Raw genomic sequence first — 10596 nt, forward strand, 5'->3', positions numbered from 1 at the left:
ATATATATGTAACTTTAGTATGAATATTCGAATGCACTTTATGGTCATAAAATTGTATAATTGCTGTGCAATTATTATGTAATTACAATTAGTAATATCAATTTAATTAATTAATTATTCGCTTTTTGATAAAGTTCAAAAATTTTAGTTTATAATTTATTAAATGGCTGAATGTTAAAACTCAAATATCTGAATATATTGGAATGAAATTTTTATCAAAATACGTCAATCTTTTGTTTAAACTCAACGAAAATCATTAAGGAAGTCCTTTCGCTCCAGTTGAGTCATAACAACTGTAGTAGTAAATTTTCAATAAATTAAAATACAAAACCCATAAAAATTCCTAAAATTAAAAAATAAATAGTATAAAAGGCATTAATCGTTGAAATTTTGAAAATTAAAAAAAAAAATAGTTAAATACAAAAATTAATTTGACTGTTGTAAATCAGCTGTTAGTAACCTGTCCGTGATTTGGCAACGCTTTATTTCGGTTGTTTACATTTTTATTTGCACAATATAACCTTAACCGTGTTTAACTTTTTGCAGTCAGTGTAAATAAATAAATTAATTAAAAATGTTTAGTCACAAAACCATAACATTCTAATGTCTCATGGCAGGAATGCTAGTATTTTTTAATTATTGTTTTATTTTTCAATTATGAATTATGAAAATTTGTTAACAATAAATTAACTAATAAGTATCCATGAAAAACATAAAGTTTAGATTAGTTTAACGCGTTAAAGTTTAGTTTGAATTTATTGAATGGTCTGAAGCTCGCGCGCTACGCAACGTTGCCAAATCTTTTGACTCCATTTTATTGTAGGTAACTTGAGAATTTTTTGTGATTTTTAAATATTAATTTCTCAATAAATATCTCGGTAACTGATATATTTTATTGCAAAAAAAGAAACCTGAATATTTCGAAAATCTGATTTTTAGTTTTTTTTTACTTCATCTAATCCACGACTGATAGTATAATTCGAGAAATACTGCAAACGTCTGATTTTCTCGTAAGACTCTGAACAAATACTAACATTTAAAAATTTTATTTTTTCAAAAATTTGTCCGGTAAAGTATAATTTAAACCTCACTATAAGATAAATAAGGACCTTAACTATTAGAAAAAAATTAAATTTACTCATAATCTAATATTTTTTATTTTACATTGGCGGCGAAAGGACCTCCTTAAATGAAAAAACTTTTTTAAATATTACATTGCATAAATGTCCTTTATTCATAAATTGTAAATGTTAATTTTTTAACTTTGATTCAGATGGATACTGAGTAATATTTTCTAATTTTGAAAACCAAGTTGGACTATTTAAAAAACGGAAATTTTTCAGAATGCACATAAAAAAACCATTCAAATACAGAGTTTGGTATATTTACCTTCATTGTTTACAATAATATTATTGCTATCAAATTTAAATTCAACATAAAAAAAGTGCCATTCGGCAGCTGAAATGGAAGTAGATTTTCTACTTAAATAAAATCATAACACTAATAATACAAATACTTCAATTACATTGATGGAATCCCTTCTCCCTAAGTTGAAACGAATGCAATAGTAAAATTTTATTAAATATCTTTAGACGAATAGGTTATTTTCAGTCTAGGAGAATAAAATGACATGAAAATTAAAGCTCGTTTAATGGGATTTAAAATGTAATTTACAAAAATTCGATAAGTTATTTTGTTAAAAAGTTATCCGCGAAAGAAACTGCTAAAATATGAATTTTTACGATATTGAAAATGTTGAAACCCTGTAATTTCTGAACTACTTGACCGATTAAGCTCATCTTTGAACTTGACCTTGGTATTCGTCTAAAAATTAAGTATGTTGAGTTTGGAGGAGATTCATTATGAATTAAAGACGCTATCGTCCGGACAAGCCGCGTTATATGGTATATATATAAACTTTTGAACCATATGTATTTTCTGAATCAGCTCGACGAACTGATTCAGAAAATAGCAAAATTTTATTAAAGTTCCGCTAAAAAGTAAGACTTTTTTCACGAAGATACAATTCAATGTATTTTGTGCTTCTAATTTTGTTTAACTATGTACATTTATATTTAATGTTTATATTCGCTTATTATTGTCTTCAAATAATAACCACAATACAATAAAAATCAATGATTACACAACGGACCTTGGTCATGAAAGTCGCTTTTATAATTTCTTGACAGTAATTCCATGCTCACAATGAAATATTTTTTTTTATTCTTCATGACATTGAAAGGATGAGGAGAAATTTATGTTTGCTAATCTTGATTCAATGCTCATTACGACATTTATTGAATAATTTGAATCTATTTATGTTTCTTTAGTATTTTTAAACTTTATTAACGTGAACAATTTATCATTTTTAACTTTTCGTTCAATAAAATTCAAATTTTCAGTAACAAAAGTCAAAGGTTAATCTTTAGGTTTAGTTCAAATGTTTTGAACACATTGAAAATGATCATACAGAAACCAGTGAGGACAAATCAAATTAAATTTTAAACTAGCTGTTAACCGATCAAATTTTTGAAAATAGTCAGAAATTAAAATGAAAATGATGATTAAAAAATAATTGTTAATTAAAAAAATATATTTTTGAATGTTTTAGGATAATTTCTACTATAAATAATGTTATAAGCTCAAATAATTTTAAAAGATTATGAATCGTTCGACTTTTCTTAAAAAACCGGAAAATAATTAACCGTATCTTGAAATAAATGATACCTGCGGACTATTTATTCGACAATAAATTGACTCAAAATTTAATTATTTTCTACCTAAAACCTTACTAATAATAAGAATTAAAAAACTAATTATTCGTTAATAAAACAATTTTTTTTTCATAGTCATGATGGTACAGTAATCATAATTAACACATAATTTACGAGCCTCCAAACGGGACATTAGTATTAAAAAAAAAAAAAAAAAAACAGAAAAGTGCGGTCCATAACAATATTGTTATGCTCGAAAAATAAAAAAAATAAAAAATAAATTACCATAGACTGGTGTTAAAAATTTTACCGTAATCTAAAATTACTTCCTTTGTATACATAGATTTATGTCATACAAATATAACTTCTAATAATTACAAGTATCATTATTATCATCTTATGGTATTCAAACTTTATTAGTATAGTTACTTACTTACTACTTCATATAGTGTATAGCATATACGCTTATTTAATAACTCTCGCGTGACCAAAGAAAAAAAAATAAAATCACTTGATTACTATCTCTTTGGTTATGAAGTAATAAAATAAATAAATACATTTACCTTTAGAGTGGAGTGCATGTGCATTAAATAATATAATGTCTTCATCTCTAATTGACCAACTTAATTATTTTATTATGTATTATATATACACACAATGTATAATACTATAAATAAACTAACTACAATAATTTGTAAATCAACTCGCTAGAATTTTCAATGGAATTTTATTCAAAATAAAAATACTTTATTATGTTGTTTGTAATGTTATTGAGCACTAGATCAACTGCAATATTTATCAATTAAAAACAATAATGAAAACGTCAGTTATTATCTGTTAGTTCAATGACCTTTCAAAAAGACTACAAATGAGAGGTAGGATATAAAATGAAAATAATAAAAAAACTAACGAAATATAAAGTGAAGCAAAGTGAACTAAATTGAAAATTGTTGAGTTCGACAGACGTTTTCATGAAAAATATTTTATCTATTTTATTGTATCGAATCAATATTTTTTTTTTTATTTTTATTTTGTTTGTGATTCAGTTATTTTTATAAATGAATTTGTTGACTTATTAAATTTCCATTGAACGGAGTATGAACACGGACAAATATAACTTTTTTTTCAGTATAAAAATATTTTGAGGCGCGCAGCCCTATCGGATCCGGCCCTTGCTTACCAAAGCATTGGATCGGGTTCGAGTCCGGCGTACACCAATGAATATTTTCAATATTTAAGTGTATTATTCTGCTCAGCCCAAAAAAATAAAACGAGTTCCAATCTCAAAAGTTTACCCCCTACCGTAGTCGCTCATGACCTTAGTAGTTTATGCGACTTTAAACAAATTAAAAAAAAAAAAAAAAAATATTTTTTCGATTGAAGTAAACTATAATGCTCATTTTTTTAATGTTTTAACAAAACAGTTGCAATAACAAGTTCAATAAATTTAATTTTACGGAAATACAACTTGTTTTGTAGCTGCAAAATCGATCATTAAAAAAATGTAATTAGCTTCAAAATTTGTTAAATACTTCCGATTTATGTAAGAACAACTTGAATCGATAAATTCGTTCGAAAAATATTGTGAGTCTGGAAAAAATACGTTTTTTTTTTTTTACTAACGAATTATAATTAAAATAGCTTATTGCTGAAAGAATTTCTTTTTTGTGACAGAAACTATGGTTTTAAAAATTATTTTGATAATTTAATAAATTCAATATATATTGTAACATCACGGTACATAGAAAAAAAGATTTACTCGGACTAAGAAAATTTTCAGAAGACCTAAATTGCTTTGGAGCTAAAAAAAATTTTTTACGTTGGTTCTTTGACAACTAATTTTTTTTTCTAATATAAGTAAATAATGACCCACTAATTATAATAATGAATAATTAGATTGATTTACTAAAATGTATTCAATATATTACAAAACTATAGAAGATATTTTACTTTAGAACGATATTAATACTGATTAGTAATTACTACTCGGAGTGTATGTAGATATGAACACTAGACTAATGTTAATAATTTCAGTTTAAAAATAATGAAATTTTAATTATTGATTACGGTCAGAGGAAACCCTCCCTCAGTTTTATTTCGACTACTAACTAACGCAACCTCGTATCTCAAAAATAATAACTTTTGAAGCAATGTAGAAAATGGTTCATAAGAAATTAATGGTTGATTCAAAATAATATTAACCAATCGTATATCGTTAAAAACACATTGTACTAATTATTGTTACATTTTATAATTTTTTTTCTGGTAATGCATTCATAAAAAAATTATTCATTTTTTGGTTGAAACTTTCAACTTCAACAATTATGATACGTGGTTGAAAATTTTGAGCAATATGAAGCATAATATTTTAATGAATTTCAGAATTTTATTATTTGTTAATTATTTTACAGTTAATGGGTTTGAAATATTATAATAATAATTACGTTGAGTTTGAAAAGGTAAAATTAAATTTAAATGAAAAAATACGATTATATTTATTATATATTTTTATTAGATATTCTATTTATAGACTAGATACACGTAATGCTATGAAACCTTATAAAAACAAGAACAAATATAAAAGTTATGTATTTTTTCTACCCGTAATGATAATATTAGATTTCGTACATCAGTATGGGATATAGGCAGTTTAAAAAGGTGTGATAGCCGACCCACTTGCTTCACAAATACGATTATGTTTCTATATATGAAATATATGCATCAAATATACATACTCTCTTCTCATATATTAATTGCGGACATAAGATGAGACAGGTGGTTATCGTATATATATATAAATATAATTATAAATATGTCATAAACTAAGATTAAACCATCACAAACAAATGACATATAAATATATACATCACACCACACGGAATTGCAGTGATAATATATATACATATTAACACAGCAACGGTGATTTAAAAAAACTCTCTCGTTGGTTGCTTATATACATGTATAATGTCGCTTCTTTTTAATTCTCAGGAGAGAGAGTACAGATTCATGTATCAGGGCGCTATAGACTGAATGTCATTAGAAAGTGTCGCGAATAAATTTGTTTTTGTTTTATTGACATGAATCTATTGGGGAAAAAGTAGGAAACTAATTCACGAGTGTTATATTGAATACTGGATGAAAATAATCTTGGATTAATAAATTGAAAAAATATAAAACTTCAAAGGGAAAATTCAAAATTACATTAACAAAAAAAAAAAAAACTAAAATTTTATATCACAAATATATAATCAAAATATAAAAATTAAATATTTATCTCTAACATTTGAATAAATCACTAACAAAATAAAAAAAAAAGATTTCTTTTCAACTTTGAAATTAATATGAGTAGCAAAGTTAGAAATTAACTTGTCGCTTATTGGATTTAACTCCGATTAATGTAATAAAAATTAAAATAATCGTTTTTTTTCCTATAGTAATTATTTGAAGCGTTATGTAGTCTACTGTCGTCATAGTACGCTGTTCAGTAAAACTCATTAGAAAAAAAAAGTATACGGGAGTTAAATAGAGGACACAAATATATTTAAATGCGTATTTAATCAATAAAAGTTTTTAGTAAATAGAATGATTAAAAATTTTTAAAAATATCAATCGATTACGTTCTTTAAAATTAATTGTGTTGACAAAGTTATGTTCATCTGAGAACTTTATACCGCTTGTTATATTGTAATTAAAATAACTATTAAAAGTCGATTAAACATTAATTTAAATTAATAAGTAAATTTAAAAATTATGTCAATATTAATCCTCAACATAATATGTATATTCTTTTTATAATCACATCCACCGATAAACAATTAACTTGATTTAAGAAAAAAAATTTTGAATCAAAAAAATAATTTTGAAGAATTAAATTATTTAGAATCAAAGAGAAAAATTCTTAAACTAAGTAAGATTTTTTTCTTTTAAAGCAAATTTTTGTATTAATGTAAATTTAAACCAAATTTATTGTAAAATGAAAATTAGTGCAAGCAAGTTATCTGTAAATCTTAAAACGATCGTGAAGCACACCCTTAAGCTTCACGTTATGAGCTGTATAATCAATTGTGATTTAATTTAATAAAAATTTCCGCGCAATATAAATTTGAGAGTATTATGTCGTTGTTTAGAATATATACACCATAAAGAGAAAAATGATAAATTTATAGTAATAAAAATCTCTAAATGGTTACTATGAAAATTCTCACGACAATATTATTACAAAGGAGGCTGGTAAATATACACGCAATGGTTGTAGTGCACCTGACATTTAGCGCAGCCGGGCGCGCGCAACGTGACCGTGCGAGCAAAGTCCGTACCGTGGTTACTGATGTGATGGAATAGCTGCAACACCAGCAGGTAGCGAATAGAACGAATGTACACATTAAGTATAAGGTAAAAAGGTAAAAAGTTAAGTAAAACGAATAGAACTTCATATAGAAGATACACCATAAAGTGTTTTAACACAAAGAACATTCGTAGAAATACATAAGTCTTAATTTCTTTTAATCTTATTTATTCCGTGTTCAATACATATATTACTATTTTATTAAAAAATTATTAAATTTATTTTCATAAAAAAAATAACTAAAAATTTTTCAATAAGCATATCATTACTTAGCAATGTAACTATGATTATATTCGATCAATTAATCATTAAAATAATTGCAAAATCGATAAATATGAAGCTAAAGATGATAATGATTATTATTGTTATTAAAACATTAAATAATTACATCTTACAAAATAATGAGAAGGATAATAAAAAATGAATAATTTAATTGAATTAAAAAAAAAATAATTACTGACAAAATATAAATTTATAAGTGTGCCATGGACAAATTGAAATTAATTTTCATTAAAAGTCAAATTAACTATTTGACGCTAATTGATCTCTTTCTACTCAGGAAAGCACATGATTATATTACTCGAGCTATTCAACCTTAACTAAAGTTAGCAACTAAATATTTATTATATATATTGTATGTTTAACATCCTCTATTATGTGTTAATACGTAAACTGTAGCAATATATCATATTTTGTCGGAATATAGATGATAATCCTGATGAATAGTTAATAGATGGGATGAGGATGAGGAGTGAGAAAATCTGTGTAAAATTAATTACAAACGCGTGTGTGGTGTGTGGCGTGTTACGCTTTCTATCTCGGTAATCCAGTTAAACCAATCACTCTTTGAGCTGATTAATTATTTAATGAACAACCCCTCTGTGTACTGTATAAGCTCCCACACTTGCTCTATTATAGAATATAGAATCCAAGAGTGCTTTGTCTTCATTGAAGGCCCATAATTAGATCATACCATCATCAAAATTATCCTAATAAATTTCTGCGGTTCACCTGCTGTAATATATATTTATATTTATATCTAGAGAGATTAAACTCAAGTAAATTGTTTCTATTTTCTATTGTATTTAGTGTTACCATTTCATATATAAACAAAAGATATTTTGTAATTGTAATTTTATAATTACGCGAGATTTTAATAGTTTTATGTGTGCATGTGTGATAAAGACAATGCAAGAGTTGGGTCAAGAACAAATAGATTCTCGGTCATTCTTATTCTTATGTATTATGTTTAATTTTGTTTGGTTAAAGATCTAACGGTGCTTTATACCAAACTCATCTTTGATGTTGATGATGCTGCTGCTGGTAGTGGTGATGAGTGATGATTATGATGGTAATGGTAATGAGAACTCAATTATGATTCGTTTGTTCTAGTGACTCTCATAGACTAAATACTTCAACTGTTTAGAGACACTAGTCAGCTTTTTTTTTTTTGCCAAGTAGAAAATTTTTTCTTTTAAGACTAAAATATTTTTTTGAAAATTTTCAGATACTAAAATTAACAGATCTTTGAAAATTTTTAGGATTTTTTAAACAAATAAATTGTCGAGAAGAAAATTTTTTTAAATATTTTTTTTTGTAATAATTTATTTTTTTAATCAAAACCAAAGAATGATCAAGTGTTGATTGACTTCAGAATCATAAAATTGCAATAAATAAATTAAAATTTTTTTTTTTAATATATCTTATATTTATTTTGATAATTTAATGAAGACAAATTTTTAGTAATAACATTAATAAAAACTTTTTTTTCTGCAATCAAAAATTTCACTGAAACAATTACATTTAACATTAAGGAAATTTTTACTAGCAAACGCATGTAAACATTAAGTCATAGAAACAACAAACAAACTTACCATAAAAAATAATTGAGAAAAAAATTTCTTAGCCAAAATAATGAATCAGGTTCATGGAGAAGAATAAATAAAATCCTTCAATAGATTTGAATCACAAGTACAATTGTAATTACTAATTACGTGTATAGCCGACACTTTCACATAAACAAAACAAGTCACGTTGCAAAAAGAAACTATTTACTTTTAACACCTTAACAAATATAAAAATATTTATAAATTTTCTTATAAATGAGTATCAATGGTAATTAAAAAGAGCTGAGTAGCACTTAAAAGTTTAATTATTTATGTTATGACAAGATGACATCCAATGTTTAACATAAGCATGCAAATGTATAATACAATAAATTATTAATTAATTTTTGTATCTTAGTCTATACATAAATGTATCACTTAATATGTGACGACAGTGAGTGTTAATAAAGTCACTTGCAGTCTAATGATTTGTTTTCATTAAAATATCCATGCACTTCTCGCCTCTCTATCTCTACCCAATTGTCTTTTAAAACTTCGCCTGACATTTCGTCTTCAACATATACTACTACTATTATCAATAATTAATAAAATTTTTATTCAATAAATTAATTCTGAGTTTTCTCACCAATGGTTTATTGTTTATTTTTATCACAAAACATTTCCGTGTTTATTTTTTAATTATTAAATAATTTACTCCAATTCTTAAAAAATTTATTTTATCCTGACTTGCTTAAAAAATAAAAAAAGCCATTTATATCGTGAAAAAAAAGTATCAAAAATGTTTCTCTGTCCTTAATCTTTCCTTCAACTTTTACTTTTTTATATTTTTTAAATTTCTCTAAAAAAAATACTCAAAAAAAGTTTTACGTCTATTCCCTTTCACTTTACACCTTCACAAAAATAAAAATAAAAAACGTGGCACTAAAAATAAAACTTGCAGATAAAAATTTTTATTAAAGTTATTGTTTAAAAGTAAAATATTAAAAAATCAACAGTTGAACTTTTCCAAAAAAATATAAATGTAATAGCGATAAGCCAACTCTATTTTAAAAGTCGTTCTCCTCGCGTTTGCGTACAATTTTCTTTCCGTTCGTAACGGGCGTCGAGTGGCGACTGCCGTTTCTTCGGTGTACAATCGAGTTCTCGAGTAAAGCCGACGAGTGAGTGTTGTGTATCTCTCTTACACATTTCGATATCTCTCGCTTATTGCTTGTTGCCCCTTCCTCGGTCTTTCTCTCTTTTACTTCTCTCTCTTAACTTTTATTTATTATGACTCCAATATACTCTCCAAAAAAATACTTTTTTAAAAACATCTATAAACATCACCTACACAATGGGACGGTAACTTTCGTCTAGGAGGTCTAGGGCAAAATTCAAGATCACCATCGACCATCTTAATCTAAATCTGTAGTCACTTTTTAAATCCTGTTAGATCCAAGGTACCTTTTTTCTAATTTTTTACAAAATTTCCCAGGTTTCTTTTGCTTGCATAATTTTCAACTTCTTTGTCATTTTAATTTTTATTTTCGTCACACTTAGTAATTATACAAACAAAATTTTTTATTTGAACCCTACCATTTTTCGTCTCAGTTGTATATTTAGCCCTTTATTATTTTTATTTTTCAAAAATCATTTTCTACCGTTTAAAAAAAAATTCATTTTCGTTACAAATCAAGTTGCAAGTTTTTCC

General features: G+C 25.5%; 1 protein-coding gene across 1 annotated transcript in view; it reads right to left on the minus strand.

Moving 5' to 3' along the window:
* Window positions 1-9578, minus strand: part of LOC123259340 (putative uncharacterized protein DDB_G0292292) — a 31266-nt gene extending 21688 nt beyond the window's left edge. Inside the window, exon 1 of the mRNA XM_044719761.1 lies at window positions 8934-9578. The gene's annotated coding sequence lies outside the window, so the exon portion shown is untranslated. The remainder of the gene's footprint in view (window positions 1-8933) is intronic.
* Window positions 9579-10596: the final 1018 nt, after the last annotated feature.

Source organism: Cotesia glomerata, linkage group LG2 (genome assembly GCF_020080835.1).
Source record: "Cotesia glomerata isolate CgM1 linkage group LG2, MPM_Cglom_v2.3, whole genome shotgun sequence".
NCBI lineage: Eukaryota > Metazoa > Arthropoda > Insecta > Hymenoptera > Braconidae > Cotesia > Cotesia glomerata.